General features: G+C 48.7%; 1 long non-coding RNA gene across 1 annotated transcript in view; it reads left to right on the top strand.

Annotated features, from left to right (window-relative positions):
* The first annotated feature begins 637 nt into the window (after positions 1-637).
* Positions 638-19,113, top strand: part of LOC140393556 (uncharacterized) — a 129,078-nt gene continuing 110,602 nt past the window's right edge. Inside the window, exon 1 of the long non-coding RNA XR_011935660.1 lies at positions 638-679. This is a non-coding gene — a long non-coding RNA (uncharacterized lncRNA). The remainder of the gene's footprint in view (positions 680-19,113) is intronic.

Genomic DNA, 19,113 nt, shown 5'->3' with positions numbered 1-19,113 from the left:
CAGCCTCGATCTAATTGAATGACAGAATAGAGTTAAGTGGCCTACTCCTTTACTACCAGCTGGGACGTTTTTTTGTTAGGAATGTGAATTTTGTTTTAGTATGTGGACTGCCTATATTAGCAATGAGTTCACATTTGGTCAAGTGCTGGATGTTTTAATGAAAGTTAAATGAGCCTGTGTACTCAGGAATATCATTGAGGTTGCGTGAGCTATGTCACAAAAGATACACATTCCAACAAGTTCAGCTAAGTGTTCCAGATGTCTCCCTTCATCTCCCTCTCACTTTGTATTATCTCCTCCATGACCTTCTCTCTTGGCTTTAGATTAACCATTATTAGCTAAACATTGCAAGACTCAAACAGACTCCAGAGCATGTGTTTCAGGGCATAACATAAACAAGTTTAGAACGCAAATAACTTCTGAATACAAATGACAAAATCTTTGTGCAGGAAATTATAAATATATGCATGCGATTAGAACATTTTCAAAGCTATTTTCTTTGACAACAGTTAAAGCCTTACAGATTTGTTGACATTATAGATGGAGTTATATTTTAACTACAAAACGAAAAATGAAAACAAGTGCTTCTTTTTCGTAACATGGACTTCTGAACTATTTCTGAACCTCAATCTCGAGCAGATTGCATCCTGCATGCTTAGCGGAAGCATCTGGTTACAGGGTACGCCAAAATTTCTTTACCTCTAGATATCCATTTGTAATATTAAATAATATATTATGCTCTGACCAAATAGATTAAAGGGTAGGAAGAGGTTAGGGCCCGCCAATTTAATGGATATATTTATGCTTCACAAGTTATCTTTATTTCAACATTGTTGAGGGAAGCAATTTCAAGTACCCTGATACTTAAAGATGTTTCATGTGTTGTGGGGATTTATATTTTTATTAACATTGCTAAATAAAAAATGGGCAGCATGGTGGCACAGCTCCAGGGACCCGGGTTCAATACCGGCCTCGGGTGACTGTGTGGAGTTTGCACGTTCTCCCCGTGTCTGCGTGGGTTTCCTCCAGGTGCTCCAGTTTCCTCCCACTGTCCAAAGATGTGTAGGTTAGGTGGATTAGCCATGCTAAATTGCTCCTTAGTCTCCCAAAACAAAGTTAGGTGGGGGTCACTGGGTTACGGGATAGGGTGAATGTGTAGGCTTAAGTAGTGTGTTCTTTCCAAGGGCTGATGCAAACCGATGGGCCGAATGGCCTCCTTCTGTACTGTACTGTAAAGATTCTATGATATTGCCCCAGAGGGAGTTTCTTTCAACCAATCCTATGGTGGGTTGGTAAAGGACACCATGGTGCAAATGGTGAAGTGTGTACAACTCACACTCTGCACACTTGTACTGCCTTAAGTTTGTAAATACAGTCCGAAACTGGCTTAGGACCCATTTAAAATAGATAATCAGCCTTCCCCCAGAAACTGCTTGCCCAATTATATCAATATTACATCAGACCAATCTTGAGCAGCGTATGGTTCCAGGTGCTTCCTGACTGCCCACACCCTGCCCCCAATTTTCATCTTACTCCAGTATATTAAATGTCCGTGTAAGTGTCAAGTCTGTGTCAAAATTATAACTGGTAGGACTATTATGGCTAGTGATTTCACAAAGGATGCAAGTATTTTGTACTTTGCAAAATTTCACAGTGATTTGTTTGGACATTTTAGAACGGAAAAAAATACAAATTGCAAAATGCAAATACAAATACCTTTAAAAAATCTTTTTATTGGCATTTTTAAAGTTATGTACATTTGCCATTCATTTTCATTTATTATACAATGTAAAAAAGCTTTGTCTTACTTTTCTTTCTTTCTTTATATGTTGTTGCTGTCGAGTTCGGCGTGTCCTCCACCCCGTAGCCAACCCCCCAGACCCCCTTTCCCTAACCCCTCCCCCTCTCCTTTGCCCACCCCCCTGATGTCCTCCCTGGTCGATCCGGTAGTGTGCTCTCCTTTCTACTTGTTCCCCCCCATTTTTTTTCTCCCTCCTTCAGCGTCTGCTGTGTTCTTGGATGGGGTAGCCCCCCCGCCCTCTAATGTTGTCCCACTTTATCCCTCTCAGGCTCTCTGTCTCCTTCCCACCCCTCCTCCCTGGGTTGTGCGTCCTTGATGTCCCTCCTTGTCCTTCTTTCTTTTCCCTTTTTAATCCTTCCCGTTTCCCTTTCTACTGGCTGTTGCTGGCCTCAAACAGGTTTTGGAACAGACCGACAAATTGCCCCCATGCAGTAAGGAAGCCTTCCTCCATCGGATGGTGTATTTGACCTTCTCCAGGTGGAGAAATTCCGACAGGTCAGCAAACCAGTCTGCAGCTGTGGGTGGTGCTGCTGATCGCCAGCCGTGCAGGATTCTCCAGCATGCGACTAGGGAAGCGAAAACAAGGGCGTTAGCCCCCTTCCTCATGTGTAGCTCTGGCTGCTCCAATACCCCGAAGATTGCCACTATTGGGCATGGCTTCACCCTCTCTCCCACAACCTTGGACATTGCCTCGGAGAAGGCTGTCCAGAACCCAGCAAGATTGGGATAAGCCCAGAACATGTGAGTGTGGTTGGCCGGGCCCGCCTGGCACCATTCACATTTATCCTCCACCGCCGGGAAGAACCTGCTCATTCGGGTTCTGGTCAGGTGTGCCATGTGCACCACTTGGAACAGCATGAGGCTGAGCCTTGCAAAGAGGAGGTGGAGTTGCCCTGCTCAGTGCTTTGCTCCAGAGTCTCCACCCCACTCTGTCCCCAGTTTGTCCTCCCATTTCCATCTCGTCTTGTCCAGTGGAGTTTGGGCTTTGTCCAGTAGCTGTACGTATATTTTCCCACAGAGTCTCCCTTCCTCATTGTCCGTGCTCAGCAAGTCCTCAAATAGTGTGGTCTCCAGGGCCCAGGGGTATTCTACTGTCTCTTTGCGGAGGAAGTGTCTTATTTGTAAGTGGCTCATTTCCTGTCCTTTCGGTAGTTCCCATTCCACCGTCAGTTCGTTCAGCGTCGCTTGTCTGTGTCCTATGTAGAAGTCCCTGACCGTTCCCCTGTCCTCTCTGCAAATACAAATACAACGGACTGGAATCTCCGTTTCAGCGGCTAAGTACCAGCTCAAACGGAGAATTTGCAGCCATTTTACGACATCAAAATCAGCGCCAGACTAGCGGGTGAAACACCCATTTCCTGCGCCGAATATGGCTGGAGAATAGCCTGGGCCCCTGCCACGCTGGCGCACGCCGATGACCTGCAGCGGTCGCGCCGTGCGTGGACCCGACCCATCATCTGCAACCCCACAGGCCACACCCTGGCCACCCCCCACCAGTACCACCAGCCCAGATGGAAACCCCCCACCCCCTCCTCGGCCAGCGGCATGGATCCCGGCCGAGTGTGGTGGCGCTGGATGCAGTCAGGTAGTTGCCACACCGGGTTCCCGACTGCTGAGACCACACGTCAACCGCGCAGTCGGGAATTCGGCCCATCGTGGGCGGAGCATCGCGGGATGGCCTACCGATGCGATTACACCGCTTTCGAAGGGCGGAGCATGGCCTACCGGCGTCAAACCGGCGCCGGCCCCGATTTGGACATCGGATTGGATTCTCTGCCCGACCGCCTATTACGATATCGTCAGCGGACAGTGGAAAATCCCATCCAACATTCCTGCAACAAGAGAACTTGAATGCCTGCTAACCTGCAACGTGTTAAAAAAATATATACTGCTGGTTAATGACCTTACTTTGTCTAGGATTTTCTATTTGGCTATACTGGCTTTTTTTAGCAAAATTCACCTGAAACTGAGCAAGCCAGCACCAACTCAGCCCAGTCTGAGCTTCTGGGTATTAATCGAAGCTGGTCCTGTCAGAAAGCTAGATTGAAATTGAAGATTGGAATAATCACCACCAGAACAATTTCCCATTAAAGGTATTCATTGGAGGCCTTTTAGGAGAGTCTTAAAATAAAACTGTTTATTCAAGGGCAAGAAGACTAATGCTATAAATGTTTTGTTTTTAAAGATTTTACTAATAAACTGTCCATTGTCCATGACTGTAACTGGTAAATGGTCTCTAAGTAGTGTCATAGCTGCCCTCTTTAAGGAGCGTACATTGGGAGGGTCATGTGACTGCCATCACCCAGTGGGAATCGAGTCCGGGGATCTTAGGGCAGCACGGTAGCACAGGGGTTAGTACTGCTGCTTCACAGCTCGAGGGTCCTAGGTTTGATTCCTGGTTTGGGTTACTGTCTGTGTGGAGTCTGCACTTTCTCCCCGTGTCTGCGTGGGTTTCCTCTGGGTGCTCCGGTTTCCTCCCACAAGTCTCGAAAGACGTGCTTGTTGGGTGAATTGGATATTCTGAATTCCCCCTCTGTGTACCCGAACAGGCGCCGGAATGTGGCGACTTGGAGCTTTTCACAGTAACCTCATAGCATCGTTAATGTACGCCTACTTGTGACAATAAAGATTATTATTGTTACTATTAGAGCGGACCGTGGGATTTTTCAGTCAGAGTAGATCCTAGAGCTAGTAGTGATAACATTGTGAAAGACTCTGTGCAAATACCCTTTATCAATAAGGCATTATAGTTCATTGTACATACTGACTGGTATTCGCCAATCCTTCTTTAATATATTGGCGACGAGGTAAATCAGAGCGACTTCGTTAGCAGCAAGAAATTCAATGAAAGCGTTGTTAAAAACTGCAAAGTAAATTAGATCGTTCAAGGCCTGAGGAAGAGAGAACTAGAATACCTCTCTTGGAAAGCCTTCGACCCGACTACTGAGAATTGGTTGCAGAATATCGAAGAAACAGAGTATTTTTTTAGGGCTAACTGAATGGAGAGGGAGGATAGAAAGAAAGTAATTTTACTTACTGTGTGCGGGACTCAGACTTACAATCCAGACATATAATCTGGTTAACATCTCCTAAATCATTTTCAGAGATAGCGGAACTAGCAAAGGGGCATTAATACCCTAACGCCTCGGTGATACTGAAAAGATATGTTTAACTCGATGGGGAGGACCCCAGGGGAGACCATCACACAATTTGTAGCCTGGTTAAGGCAGACTACAGAGTACTGTGACTTAGGATCAGCTTTAATGATATGCAAAGAGATCGGGTAGCATGCGGTGTGAATAGTATAGCCATACAGAAGAAACTGTTGGCTGAGTCCGAATTGACATTCAAGCAGACTGTAGAAATGGTGACGGCAATTAAGAGCATCGAGTGGGGCACCCAAGAGGTACAAGGCGAGCAAAGTTTTGAAGTCCACCAGTTACGGTGGGAAAAAGCGAGTAGTACCGATGCCAGAAGCGAGGGTGCGGGATCAGGCTTGGGCAGTGAATTGAGTACGGAAGCAGGAAGCATCACTAAATAATGCACTAAACAGGGCCCTCCCAGTACAAACAGATCAAATAATCACGCTTCGTTAAATAAGATGGGGATTGTCCAGTGGGAGAACATAATGTTGTGTCCTTAAACAATGTGGAAGAGGACAATTAAATGGCCATTAAAAATGGAGGTGGACATGGAGGCGTCACCTGCTGTTATAAATTAAAGTACCTACCATATCTGAAAGAAGGAATTCAATCCCGAAAGTTTCTGAACACAACTGCAAAATTAGCCAGGAGAGGCTACAAAGATAGTAGGGACAACTACAACGCCTGTGAGCTATGGATAGCAGTCAGCACAGCTTCCACTGATGGTGGTGTCAGGCCAGGGACCGAGCTTGAGGGGGCGTGATTGGTTCTGGGAGAAAAAAGTAAACTGATTGGAGAGCTTTAATACTAAAGGAGGGGGCCTGAGTGAGATCTCAATGAAGTATCAAGAAGTATTCCAAGAGGAACTTGGAAAGATTAAAGGATCACAAGTTAAGTTCCATGTAGATTCAGATGCCACACCAAGGTTCATGCCTTATGTGTTGTGGAAAAAGTTGAAACAGAATTGTGGTGATTGGAAGATCTGGGCATCATCAAACCTGTACAATTTGCTGAGTGGGCCACACCGAACGTGTTGGTTGTTAAACCTGACAAGACAATCAGAATTTGTGGAGATTATGTTAATGGTGATTCAAGCTGCGAAGTTGGACAGGTACTCCATACCCAAAGTAGAGGACCTCTTTGCAAAGTTGGCGAGGGGCCGGACATATACCAAGTTGGACATGAGCCACACCTACCAAATCTTGGACCTAGATGAGGCATTGAGTACTTATGTCACCATAAACACCCACAAAGGACTGTATCAATATTCACGTTTACCCTTTGGGGATTTGGCAGCTTGTGCCATCTTCCAAAGGATGATGGAGAGTTGACTGCAAGGGTAGACAAAAGTTATCATTTACTTAGATGATGTCCTGATTACAGTGTCCACTGAGGAGTAACATCTGGTAAATCTGGATGAAGTTTTAAAGAGCTACCAGGAAGCAGGAGTACACCTGGCAGATTCCCACTAATTTCCAGTGCCTTCATCCGGAACTCTCTGTCTTTTTCTATTTCCTCTCTAGCTTATTCCAACCTCATCACTTGCTTCTCCATTTTTATTCTTTCATTTTCCTTATGCATCAGCTCCATTTCTTTTTCTTTTTGCTGCATTTCCAATTGTTTCATTTGTAATTGGATTTTAGCCAATTTTATTGATTGTTCTCATGACCCAGGCTGTGTTTCTTGCATTTCTTTCAAATTTAAATGCTGAGCAATTGCTCCAGTTATCTCCACCTTCTTACCTCTCACTGGTCGCTTTATTTGTAATGCACCTACCAGTTCGACTGGGTTGTCTTTGCAATGCTCTTTTAAATAAACCAGAGCTAAGTCTTCCTTCCCAAGAAACTTGTTAGCAGCTTCCAGAGCCATCCTGTTATACGATTACAATCCTACGGCACGATGTCCGCCGACTGGCGCCCAAAACGGCGCAAATCAGTCTGGCATCGCACCGCCCCAAAGTTGCGGAATGCTCCGCATCTTGGGGGGCCGTGCCCCAACCTTAAGGGGCTAGGTCGGCGCCGGACGAATTTCCGCCCTGCCAGCTGGCGGAAAAGGCCTTTGGTGCCCCGCCAGCTGGCGCGGAAATGACATCTCCGGGCGGCGCATGCGCGGGAGTGTTAGCGGGCGCTGACGGCATTCCCACGCATGATCATTGGAGGGAGTCTCTTCTGCCTCCGCCATGGTGGAGACCGTGGCAGAGGCGGAAGGGAAAGAGTGCCCCCACGGCACAGGCCCGCCCTCGGTTCGGTGGGCCCCGATCGCGAGCCAGGCCACAGTGGGGGCACCCTCCCGGGGCCAGATCGCCCCGCGCTCCCCCCAGGACCCCGGAGCCCGCCCGCGCCACCTTGTCCCGCCGGTAAGGTAGGTGGTTTAATCTACGCCGGCGGGACTTCGGCCCATCCGGGCCCGAGAATCGCGGGGGGGGGGGGCCCGCCAACTGGCGCGGCGCGATTCCTGCACCCGGCGAATATCCGGTGCCGGAGAATTCGGCAACCGGCGGGGGCGGGATTCACGCCAGCCCCCGGCGATTCTCCGACCCGGTGGGGGGTCGGAGAATCTCGCTCCTAGTGTCTGTTTTTATTTACACTGTAACCCAAATCCACCGTCTACTGTTCCAAAGGTGCTGGACGAGCCCCCAAACTATGTACTCCACCCTGAGCAAGCGTGCGGTCACTTCCAGCCCCATGTGACTGAAGTTAGATGACAAGTAAATTAACCACTAATTATTATAAAAATTCCCAAAGTCTTTGGTCCTTGGCTGCCAAATAATTACAGGGGCTGGTTTAATGATCAAATATGCAGTAAATCCAGCTGGATAACAACAAGCTAACTTACTATCTCCTTTAGCTGTCCCATTTACTACTTCCCCACACAAGAGAAACAAATACAGAGTGGGGGGGAAGGGGTGAAATAATAAGGATGAAGGTCAAAGAATAAGAGTCATTGCTTCCAATGGTGATTTTTTTTAGCACACGTTCCACACAGCATGTTGGTTGATCAAAGTCTCTGGCTTACAGCGAGTAATAGTCTTCCTTGCAGAATCATTCATTCAAGTTAGAAAATTTAGTACTCATTGGCAGCAGACTTTCTGGAGATGCACTTTCATTCTGATCAAATTGGGCCTTCAGCTTGAGGTTCATATCCAGACCTATATTTTTCTGTATAGACACTTTATTTTACATATTTCACATCAAACCTTGTTTTCAGCTTGTGGTTTGACTTCAAGCCTCTGCAATCTTAAGGGACGACAGCCAGTGTTGCTGGAAAGAGCCGGCCCTCACAATGGCTTTCTCAGGAGAGTTTAACTGGGGGCGGGATTCTCCGGCCGCATCCGTCCGGCGACCAGTGAATCCCGCCCGAGGTCAATGGAGCTCTCCATCGTACATGGCTGGCCCATGACGTTCTTGGGGAGGGCAGGGCGGGAGAATCTGGCCCCGGATCTTTTGGGAGAGAGTTGGTTAACATTCCTCAATCCAAGCTGTGGAATCAAAAGAGAAACCAAAATGGAATCTTGAGACTCTAAAAACATTCTACTGGTACCAGATCCCATCACCACCTGTTAATAGTAATAATAATAATCTTTATTAGTGTCACAAGTAGGCTTACATTAGCACTACAATGAAGTTACTGTGAAAAGCCCCTAGTTGCCACAATCTGCCGCCTGTTTGAGTACACTGAGGGAGAATTCAGAATGTCCAATTCACCTCACAAGCATGTCTTTCGGGCCATGTGGGAGGAAACTGGAGCACTCGGAGGAAACCCACGCAGACACAGGAGAATGTGCAGAATACTTTGCAGCCCATGGTGTGCCAGAGGTGTTAGTTTCACACAATGGCACAGCGTTCATTGGTGCCGAAATTCCAAAGGTTCATGGGCAGCACGGTAGCCTTGTGGATAGCACAATTGCTTCACAGCTCCAGGGTCCCAGGTTCGATTCCGGCTTGGGTCACTGTCTGTGTGGAGTCTGTACATCCTCCCCGTGTGTGCGTGGGTTTCCTCCGGTTTCCTCCCACAGTCCAAAGATGTGCGGGTTAGGTGGATTGGCCATGATAAATTGCCCTTCATGTCCAAAATTGCCCTTAGTGTTGGGTGGGGTTACTGGGTTATGGGGATAGGGCGGAGGTGTTGACCTTGGGTAGGGTGCTCTTTCCAAGAGCTGGTGCAGACTCGATGGGCCGAATGGCCTCCTTCTGCACTGTAAATTCTATGATGATTCTGTAAATTCTATGATGGCCTTTAATGGCATTAAACACATTCACATGGCACCACACCACCCCTCCTTACAGAAACAGCCCCAATACTACAACAGGAATAGTTGTTACAGAGCCGTCGCTTAAGGGTCAGATTATGCCTCATAGTTCTAAATTTGAAGGGGAGCGTGGAGTCAAGGCAGGTTTGTCAAAAGAGGAAACAGAATTCTTCAAAAATAGAAAGGAAATTTGAGATAGATGACCTAGTCTTAATGGAAAACTTTGGAAGTGGCCCAAATTGGGTTCCTGGAGTTGTGGTGGCCAGACTGGGCCCACTATTGTTAGAGGTGCAAGTACAAGACAAGTTAGTGAAGAAGCGCGTGGACCATTTCAGAAGGCTGGAGCCATCCCGGGAGCCAGTGCTGCTGCCTAATCCAGTTGTGCCCGAAGGTAGTGTGGTAGTTTGTTCAAGAGATGAAGTGACTGATCAGCCAGTGGCAGGTTAAAGTGCAGTTCCTATTGGGACTGAAGAAAGTGACACACAGATTCCAGAGGAGAGTCCGAGTGAGATACTTGCAGAGGAATCTACCTGGATAGTCGAGCTGCAACCAGTTGAACTATGTCATTCCCAGAGCAAAAGAAGGCCCCTGACAGACTGAGTTTTATATTTGCTAATGTAACCATTCCAGCACATATCAAATTTTGGAAAATGAACACCAACGGATCTACTACCTCGTTAGCCACCTCTCCTCTTTTAAAACCTGAGGCTGAAGTCCATCTGGACCCAGAGTCTTGTGAGCCGCGGCTCCATTGGTTTTCTCAGTACTGCTTCCCTCGTGATTGTAATTTCACCAACTTCCCCTCTCCCCTCAACCTCCCAATTTGCAGCTATTACAAAGAACAATACAGCACAGGAAGAGGACCTTCGGCCCTCCAAGCCTGTACCGGTCATGATACCAACCTTTGCCAAAATTGGCTGCACTTCCAAGTGCCGTATCCCTCTATACCCATCCTATCCATGTGTTTGTCAAGATCCCTTTTGAACGGCATTAATGTATCTGCTTCCACAACCTCCCCTGGCAACGCGTTCCAGGCACTCACCACCCACTGTGTAAAACTTCTGCCTCGCACATCTCCTCTCAACTTTGCCCCACGGACTTTAAACCTATGCCCCCAGTGACTTACCGCTCCATCCTGGGAAACAGTGCCTGCCTATCCACTCTATCCATGGTCTTGTAGACCTCTATCAGGTCACCCCTAATCTCCTTCTTTCTAATAAAAACAGTCCGAGTCTATTCAGCCCCTCCACATAGCTAATACCCTCCAGACCAGGCAACATCCTGGTAAGCCTCCTCTGCACCCTCTCCAAAGCCTCCACATACTTCTAGTAGTGTGGCGACCAGAATTGTGCGCAATATTACAAGTGCGGCCTTACCAAGGTTCTATAAAACTGTAGCATGACTTGCCAGTTTTTATACTAGATGCCCCGTCCAATGAAGGCAAACATTCCGTATGCTTTCTTGACTACCTTGTCCACTTCACTTATGTTGACGCCTTCAAAGATCTGTGGACCTGCACGCCCAGATCTCTCTGACTTCCTATATCCCTAAGAGTTTTGCCATTTATGGGATATTTCCCCTCTATGTTAGACCTATCAAAATGCATTACCTCACGTTTGTCCAGATTAAACATCATTTGCCATTTCTCTGCCCAAATCTCAAACCTATCTGTGTCCTGCTATATCCTCTGACAATCCTCAACGCTATCAACCTTGGTGTCATCCGTGAACTTATTAATCAGACCAGCTACGTTTTCCTCCATATCGTTTATATGGACACTACAAACAACAGAGGCCCCAGCACAGATCCCTGTGGAACACCACTAGTCACAACCTTCCATTCAGAAGTATTACTGGAATGTTTCTTGTAGTTTTATGGTGAAAAGAGAAGTAAAATATCTGTTCATTTCATCCACCATTTCCTTAGTATCTACTATTAACACCCTATTCCCACTCTCCAGAAGACCAACACTCATGTTATGGGCGGAATTTTATCATTTGTGCACCAAGTGCGAGCTCAGTCAAATAAAGCAGCATGCAGCTTGCCATCTGAACAGCCATCATTTCTCGGCAAATAATCCAGCACTTGGAGCAAAAAAGATGAAGGCCTGATCCAGGCCAACACACCGGCAGGGCAGAGCTGGAACAAGCTGGCAACGTCGGGAATCCCGAGATCGGGTCACGTTTCTTAAAGGGCGTCCCGATCTCCAATAACAAAAAGAGTCATAGCCCCCCACATTCTCAAAGATCCATCCCCACATGTATGCAGGTCCTTTCCCTTAACGGATATGGGTACACCCTCATGGAGCATTGCCCTGGCACTCTCTCCTGTCAGTGCCGTGGTGTGAGAAGGCAGTGCCAGGGTGTTGGGTAGTGCCAAGGGGCAGTTCAAGTGTCTTGGAGGGCAGTATCAGGATGGAGTGCCAGGCGGCAATGCCAGGCCACTGCCCAGGCACATTCCCTTTCCCACGGGGGCTATACTAACCTGTGCGCCCTTGCAGGTTCTCTTTGCCTGGCTTTCTGTTTTTAAAAACCTGTTGTAAAGCTCACTGAAATTAGGTGGAGATCCCAGGGTGGGGGGACAATACTTTGGCAAAGAACTTTGATGCTATTAACATTTATTTAAATTATGCTCCCAATCTTTCTGGGAATGAACCTCATCATGCCACTGCTGGGGGAAGGGCATTTCCGATACCCCATAAATCGCCACCATAGGGTCGACCTGACCTCTGCCCCCACAATCTTTGCGAGCATCCAGAACACCTCTGCCAAGCATCTCTCCAAATTCTTACAGCCCCAGAACATATGCGTGTAGTTTGCAGGTCCTCACTATTATAGGCCAGGGTTTAGAGAACACCAAAGTATATCATGGAGTTCACCTGACCCACAACTTTTAATCGGTTTTAGTTATGGGGAGCACCAGGGCCCACTTTCCAGGTGTTATGCAACAGAGACCTTAAGTATTTTTAAACAAAACAATGGCTATTCCATAAATCCAGTTAACATTTTATAAACACACAGTAAACAGTTTATCAACTACCAGCACAAATAATCCCCACAGATACAATACTCTATAGGTAACCCTTAATAACTTTCCGAACAACACCCATAATTCAAATACCCTTTTTAACTAAGGGATTCTCCCCTACCCGGCGGGGCGGGCGGTCCCGGCGCCGAGGAGTGGCGTGAACCACTCCGGCGTCTGGCCGCCTGGAAGGTGCGGAATCCTCCACACTTTCAGGGGCTAGGCTGGCGCCAGCAGGGTTGGCGCCACGCCAACCGCGCAGAAGGGGCTTGGCGTTACGCCAACCGGCGCATGTGCAGGAGTGCCAGCTTGGGCTGGCGTCCTCCCAGTGTATGCGCAGGGGAGTTTGTCTCCGCACCGGCCATGGCGGAGGTCCACAGCAGTCGGTGCGGAGGGAAAGAGTGCCCCCACGGCACAGGCCCGCCCGCGGATCGGTGGACCCCGAACGCGGGCCAGGCCACCGTGGGGGCACCCCCCGGGGTCAGATCCCCCCGCGCCACTCCGAGGACTCCAGAGGCCGCCCGCAGAGCCAGGTCCCTCCGGTAAGTACCTGGTCTAATTTATACCGGCAGGACCGGCCTAAAACGGGCAGCCGCTCGGCCCATCGCGGGCTGGAGAATCGGCGGGGGTCCGCTGCTAGCAGCCGCCGACTGGCGTGGCGCGATTCCCACCCCCGCCAAAACCCCGGCGCCGGAGAATTAGGCAGCTGGCGGGGCGGGATTCACGCCGCCCCCCCGGCGATTCTCCGGCCCGGCGGGGAGTCGGAGAATCCCGCTCAGCAGGTTTGAATTCTCTACAGAAAGCAGTTATCACTTTTAAATTATCAAGTGATCTGAAGACATTCTTTAGCATGCAGAGAGAGAGAGAGAGATCAAAATACACCTTCTTGTTTGAATGCAGCTCCGAACTGAAATTTGAAACCAAAAACTCAGCTACAAAACAGCTTCCTGCTCAAAACGAAAGTAAAAGCCAGAAACACAGCTCAGCTCCACCCACACAATGAAATCACTGCAGCTATTTGATAAACACACTTTTCTTAAAGGGACCCTCACATGACATCGCCCACACTTCTCACACTCGTCTGTCATCCACTGGAAGAACCCACTCATCGTCGCCCGAGTCATGTGCACCCTGTGTACCAAATTAAACTGTATCAAACTGATTCTCGCACCCAAGGAATTTGAATTCACTCTGCGCATCGCATCACTCCACACTCCCCAACTCCTCCTCCCATTTCTCCTGCAGCACCTGTGCTACCCCCTACTCTCCCAGCCACCCGTATATGTCCCCTGTATGATTACATCAATAAATTACAATACGATGACATCAATAAGTTCAATCCCACAATCAGACTCACCATGGACTACTCTCCAGAATCGGTTGCATTCTTGGACACACTCAGCTCTATCAAGGACGGTCACCTCAGCACTTCACTTTACCGCAAGTCCACGGATAACCTCACGATGCTCCACTTCTCCAGCTTCCACCCGAAACACATTAAAGAAACCAACCCTATGGACAAGCCCTACGTATACACAAGATCTGCTCAGATGAGGAGGAGCGTAACAGACATCTACAGACGCTGAAAGATGCCCTCGCACGAACGGGACATGGCGCTCGACTCATCGATCGACAGTTCCAACGCGCCACAGCAAAAAACCACACCGACCTCCTCAAAAGGCAAACACGGGACACAACTGACAGAGTACCCTTCGTCGTCCAGTACTTCCCCGGAGCAGAGAAACTACGACATTTTCTTCGCAGCCTTCAACACGTCATCGATGAAGACGAACGTCTTGCCAAGGTCATCCCCACACTACTTGCCTTCAAACAACCGCGCAACCTCAAATAAACCATTGTTTACAGCAAACTACCCAGCCTTCAGAACAGTGACCACGACACCACACAACCCTGCCATGACAATCTCTGCAAGACGTGCCAGATCATCGACATGGGTACCACCATTACACGCGAGAACATCACCCACCAGGTACGCGGTACATACTTGTGCGACTCGTCCAACGTTGTCTCCCTCATACGCTGCAGGAAAGGATGTCCCGTGATTGACGAGACCATGCAGACGCTGTGACAACGGATGAACGGACATCGCACAACAATCACTAGGCAGGAATGTTCCCTTTCAGTCAGGGAACACTTCAGCAGTCAAGGGCATTCAGCCTCTGATCTTCAGGTAAGCGTTCTCCAAGGCGAAGTTCAGGACGCGCGACAACACAGAATCGCCAGTCGGAATCTTATAGCCAAGTTCTGCACACATGAGCCCGGCCTCAATCGGGACCTTGGATTCATGTCGCATTACATTCACCCCCCACCATCTGGCCTTGGCTTGAGAAATCCTAACAACTGTCCTGACTGGAGACAATTCACACCTCTTTCACCTGGGATTACCACTCTCTCCAGTTGCTCCGTCTGATCGGTAGGTCCCGATCGTGGGCCAGGCCATCGTGGAGGGCCCCCCGGGGTCGGATCACCCCACCCCACCAGGACTGGCCCCGCAGACAGAACTTCCAGGTCCCAACGTGTGGGACCATACGTAACCTTTGCCAGCGGGACATAGCCGAACTCGGCGGGCACTCGGCCCGTCGAGGCCCGGAGAATCACCGGGGGGGGGGGGCGCTTCCAATGGCCCCCAACCGGCGCAGCGGCAATCCGGCGGGCATCCGAGAATTGGCGACGGAGAATCGGTGAGCTGGTGTTGGGACGGCGTGGCGCGTTTCTCGCCCCCCCCCCCCCCCAGCGATTCTCCGACCCGGCGTGGGGGTCGGAGAATCCCGGCCATGTTTCTGGAATCCACCACTTCATTCACCTGAGGAAGGAGCTGTGCTCCGAAAGCTAGTGATTCGACACAAACCTGTTGGACTTTAACCTGGTGTTGTAAGACTTCTTACAATTCCAATGAGGTATACTTTAGCAGCTTGGGAACCCTCTCTATACTTTCCGTGCAAAGTCCCTCACTTGCATATGCCTGAATTCATTTCCTTTCAAAAGCTCTACCCTCTCCCGCAGCTCTTCCAGGCTTGCAAACCTCTCCTCTAGGTATAGATCCCTCGCCCTTACCAGCCCCACCTCTCTCCACCCTACACAACTGCAACAATACTTCTCTACTTTTATACTCCAGTTCTTTAGCAATAAACACTAACATTTCATTTGCCTTTCTTTTGTGTCACCTCCTATACATGCTATTCATCTCGCCAGGCTTAAACAGTGTTCGCATCGATATCCTCTCCATCCTAAAGTATCTCCTCAGCTGGTTCCACACCCTAATCGTAGACTGTACGACTGGGCTCTCAGAATACCTCCTCGTGCCAGCGGTAGTGCTGCCATCACCATGGCCCTCAGGCTGGACCCCCTACAGGACTCCTCCTCCATCCTGACCCTTTCTGACCCTGCTCCTTCCCACCACTGCCTCACCTTCTCCACGTTCGCCACCCAGTAATAGTGCAGGTGATTTGGTAACACCAACCCCCCTTTCTGCCTCTGCCTCTGTAGCAGGGCCCTCTTTACCCTAGGTACCTTCTCCAGCCATATAAACTCTGAAATTGCTGCGTCCAGTCTATGGAAAAAGGCCTTCGGAATGAAGATTGGGAGGGTCTGGAAAACAAATAGGACCTTTGGCAGAACATTCATTTTTACCATCTGGACCCTCCCGCCAGTGTCAGGTGTAATGCATCCCACCTCCTAAAGTCCTCCTTTACCTCCTCCATCATTGCCCACTCCCCCGTCACCTTGGCCCCCAAATACCGAGACCTATCCCTGGCTATCCTAAATGACAACACCCCAATCATTCACCGGAAACACCTCACTTTTTCTTGCATTCAGCTTGTAGTCCGAGAAGGGCCCCGAACCTCACTAATCAGCCCATAATTCTCCCTGTACTCTCCATGGGTCTGATATGAACAGCAGCAGGTTGTCTGCATACAGTGACACCCAATTCTCCCTACTCCCCCTCGTAATCCCCTGCCACTCTGCTGACCCCCAAAGGAGCCAAGGGTTCTATCACCAGCACAACCAACAAGGGCGACAGCGGACACCCCTGCCTCGTTCCTCTGTGCAACCTGAAGCTCTGTGAACTCATCTCATTTGTCTGTACACTCGACACCAGGGTCACGTCCAGCAGGCACACCACGCCACAAACTTTGGACCGAACCCAAACCTTCCCAGTACCTCAAACAGGTACCGCCACTCCACCCGGTCGAAAGCCTTCTCTGCGTCCATAGAGACCATTATCTCAGGTACCTGTCCCTTCTACGAGGTCATGACCACATTTAATAACCGCCTAATGTTACTGAAAAGTTGGCTGCCCTTTAGGAACCCCATTTGGTCCTCTGCACCACCTCCGGAACGCGTCCTCCAATCCTCCCCACCACTATCTTAGTCAAAACTTTACATCTGTATTCTACAGTGGTATGGGCCTATATGACCCACACGCTAGAGGGTCTGTCCTCTTCTTCAGAATTAGTGTGATTGATGCCTGTGTCAGTGTCTCCGGCAGCTCCACCTTCTCCAGAGCCTTGCTAAACACCCCCAACAAATGTGACGCCAACTCCGATACAAACTCCTGAGAGAATTCTGCTCGGGAACCGTCCGACATTGGGGCCTTCCCCAACTTCATCCCTTTTATACTTTCCATCACTCCTTTCAACCCTAAGGGCTCCTCCAGCCCCTGCCTCCTCTCCTCATCCAGCCGTGGGAATTCCAGCCTCGTGCAAAAACGTCCCCTTCCGCACCACCCGAGTCGGCCCTATACAATTTGTCATAATACTCCCTGAACTCCTCATTTGTCTTCCTCAGCTCCGACACTACCTCCCCCTTCCCTGTCCGCACTTCCATTTGCCTTTCTTATCACAGTTTGTACCTGCATACAGACATTCTGCGATTCATGAACAAAGACACCCAGATCCCTCCGCCCAGATGCAATTTAAATTTGCTTCCATTTAAATAATAATTTGCCTGACTATTTTATCGGCCAAAATAGATAACCCCACATTTATCCGCATTGAACTCCATCTGCCAAATTTTGACCCAATCTCCTATCTATATCTGTCTGTAAAATTGGTTTCTCCTCTTCACTGCCTGGTTTCCCACCTATTTCAGTATCAACCACAAATTTTGCTATGTTACACTCTGTCCCTGCTTGCAGACGATTTATATAGATTGTAACCAGTTGAGGTCCGAGGACTGAACCCTGCGGTATCCCACTAGTTACAGTTCACCAGCCAGAGAAGGACCAATTTAACCTGACCCTCTGCTTTCTGTCAGTCAGCCAATCCTCAAACCAATCTAGTAGTCTACCCCCAGCCCCCAGCGCTCTCACCTTCTGGATCAATATTTGTCAAACGTCTTTTGGAAGTCCAGATATACATAGAACATTGAACATTACAGCGCAGTACAGGCCCTTCGGCCCTCGATGTTGCGCCAAACTTTGAAACCACTCTAAAGCCGATCTACACTATTCCCTTATCATCCATATGTTTATCCAATGACCATTTAAATGCCCTTAATGTTGGCGATGCCCTGCAGGCAGGGCATTCCACGCCCTTACTACTCTCTGAGTAAAGAACCTACCTCTGACATCTGTCCAGTATCTATCACCCCTCAATTTAAAGCTATGTCCCCTCGTGCTCAACATCACCATCCGAGGAAAAAGGCTCTCACTGTCCACCCTATCTAATCCTCTGATCATCCTGTATGCCTCAATTAAGTCATCTCTTAACCTTCTTCTTTCTAAAGAAAATAACCTCAAGTCCCTCAGCCTTCCCTCATAAGATCTTCCCTCCAGACCAGGCAACATCCTGGTAAATCTACTCTGCACCCTTTCCAACGCTTCCACATCCTTCCCATAATGCGGCGACCAGAACTGCACGCAATACTCCAAATGCAGCCGCACCAGAGTTTTGTACAGCTGCAACATGACCTCATGGCTCCGAAACTGAATCCCTCTACCAATAAAAGCTAACACACCGTACGCCTTCTTAACAACCCTCTCAACCTGGGTGGCAACTTTCAGGGATCTATGTACATGGACACCAAGATCTCTCTGCTCATTCACACTAGCAAGAATCTTACCATTTGCCCAGTACTCTGTCTTCCTGTTATTCCTTCCAAAATGAATTACCTCACATTTTTCTGCATTAAACTCTATTTGCCAGCTCTCAGCCCAGCTCTGCAGCTTATCTATGTCCCTCTGTAACTTGTAACATCCTTCCGCACTGTCCACAACTCCACCGACTTTAGTGTCATCAGCAAATTTACTCATCCATCCTTCTACGCCCTCCTCCAGGTCATTTATAAAAATGACAAACAGCAGTGGCCCCAAAACAGATCCTTGTGGTACACCACTAGTAACTGGACTCCAGTCTGAATACCACATCAACAGGTTTCCCCTTATCCACTTTACTGGTTACGTCCTCAAAGAACTCAAGAAAGTTTGTCAAACACGTCTTATCCTTTATAAAACCATGCTGATAATGGTGGTTTGAGCTTTGTCTTTCCAAATGTTTAGTCATCTCCTCCTTAAGGAGGAGCCCTGCCCCTAGTGTTGGGTGGGGTTACCGGGTTATGGGGATAGGGTGTAGGTGTTGACCTTGGGTAGGGTGCTCTTTCCAAGAGTTGGTGCAGACTTGATGGGCTGAATGGCCTCCTTCTGCACTGTAAATTCTATGATAATTCTATGATTAATGATTGATTCCAGCAACTTCCCCTACAGAGGTCAAGCTAACCAGTTTATAGTTTCCTACTTTTTGCTTCTCTCCCTTTTTGAACAGGGGTGTCACATTAATGTGTTTCCAATCCCCGGGACCTTTCCAGAATCCAGGGAATTTTGAAATATCATAACCAATGCATCCACTATCTCTGTTGCCACCTCCTTTAATATCTTA

Source organism: Scyliorhinus torazame, chromosome 17 (assembly GCF_047496885.1).
Source record: "Scyliorhinus torazame isolate Kashiwa2021f chromosome 17, sScyTor2.1, whole genome shotgun sequence".
Classification (NCBI taxonomy): Eukaryota; Metazoa; Chordata; class Chondrichthyes; order Carcharhiniformes; family Scyliorhinidae; genus Scyliorhinus; species Scyliorhinus torazame.
Note: the sequence above shows the minus strand (reverse complement) of the source record. Positions and strands in the feature narration are given on the sequence as shown.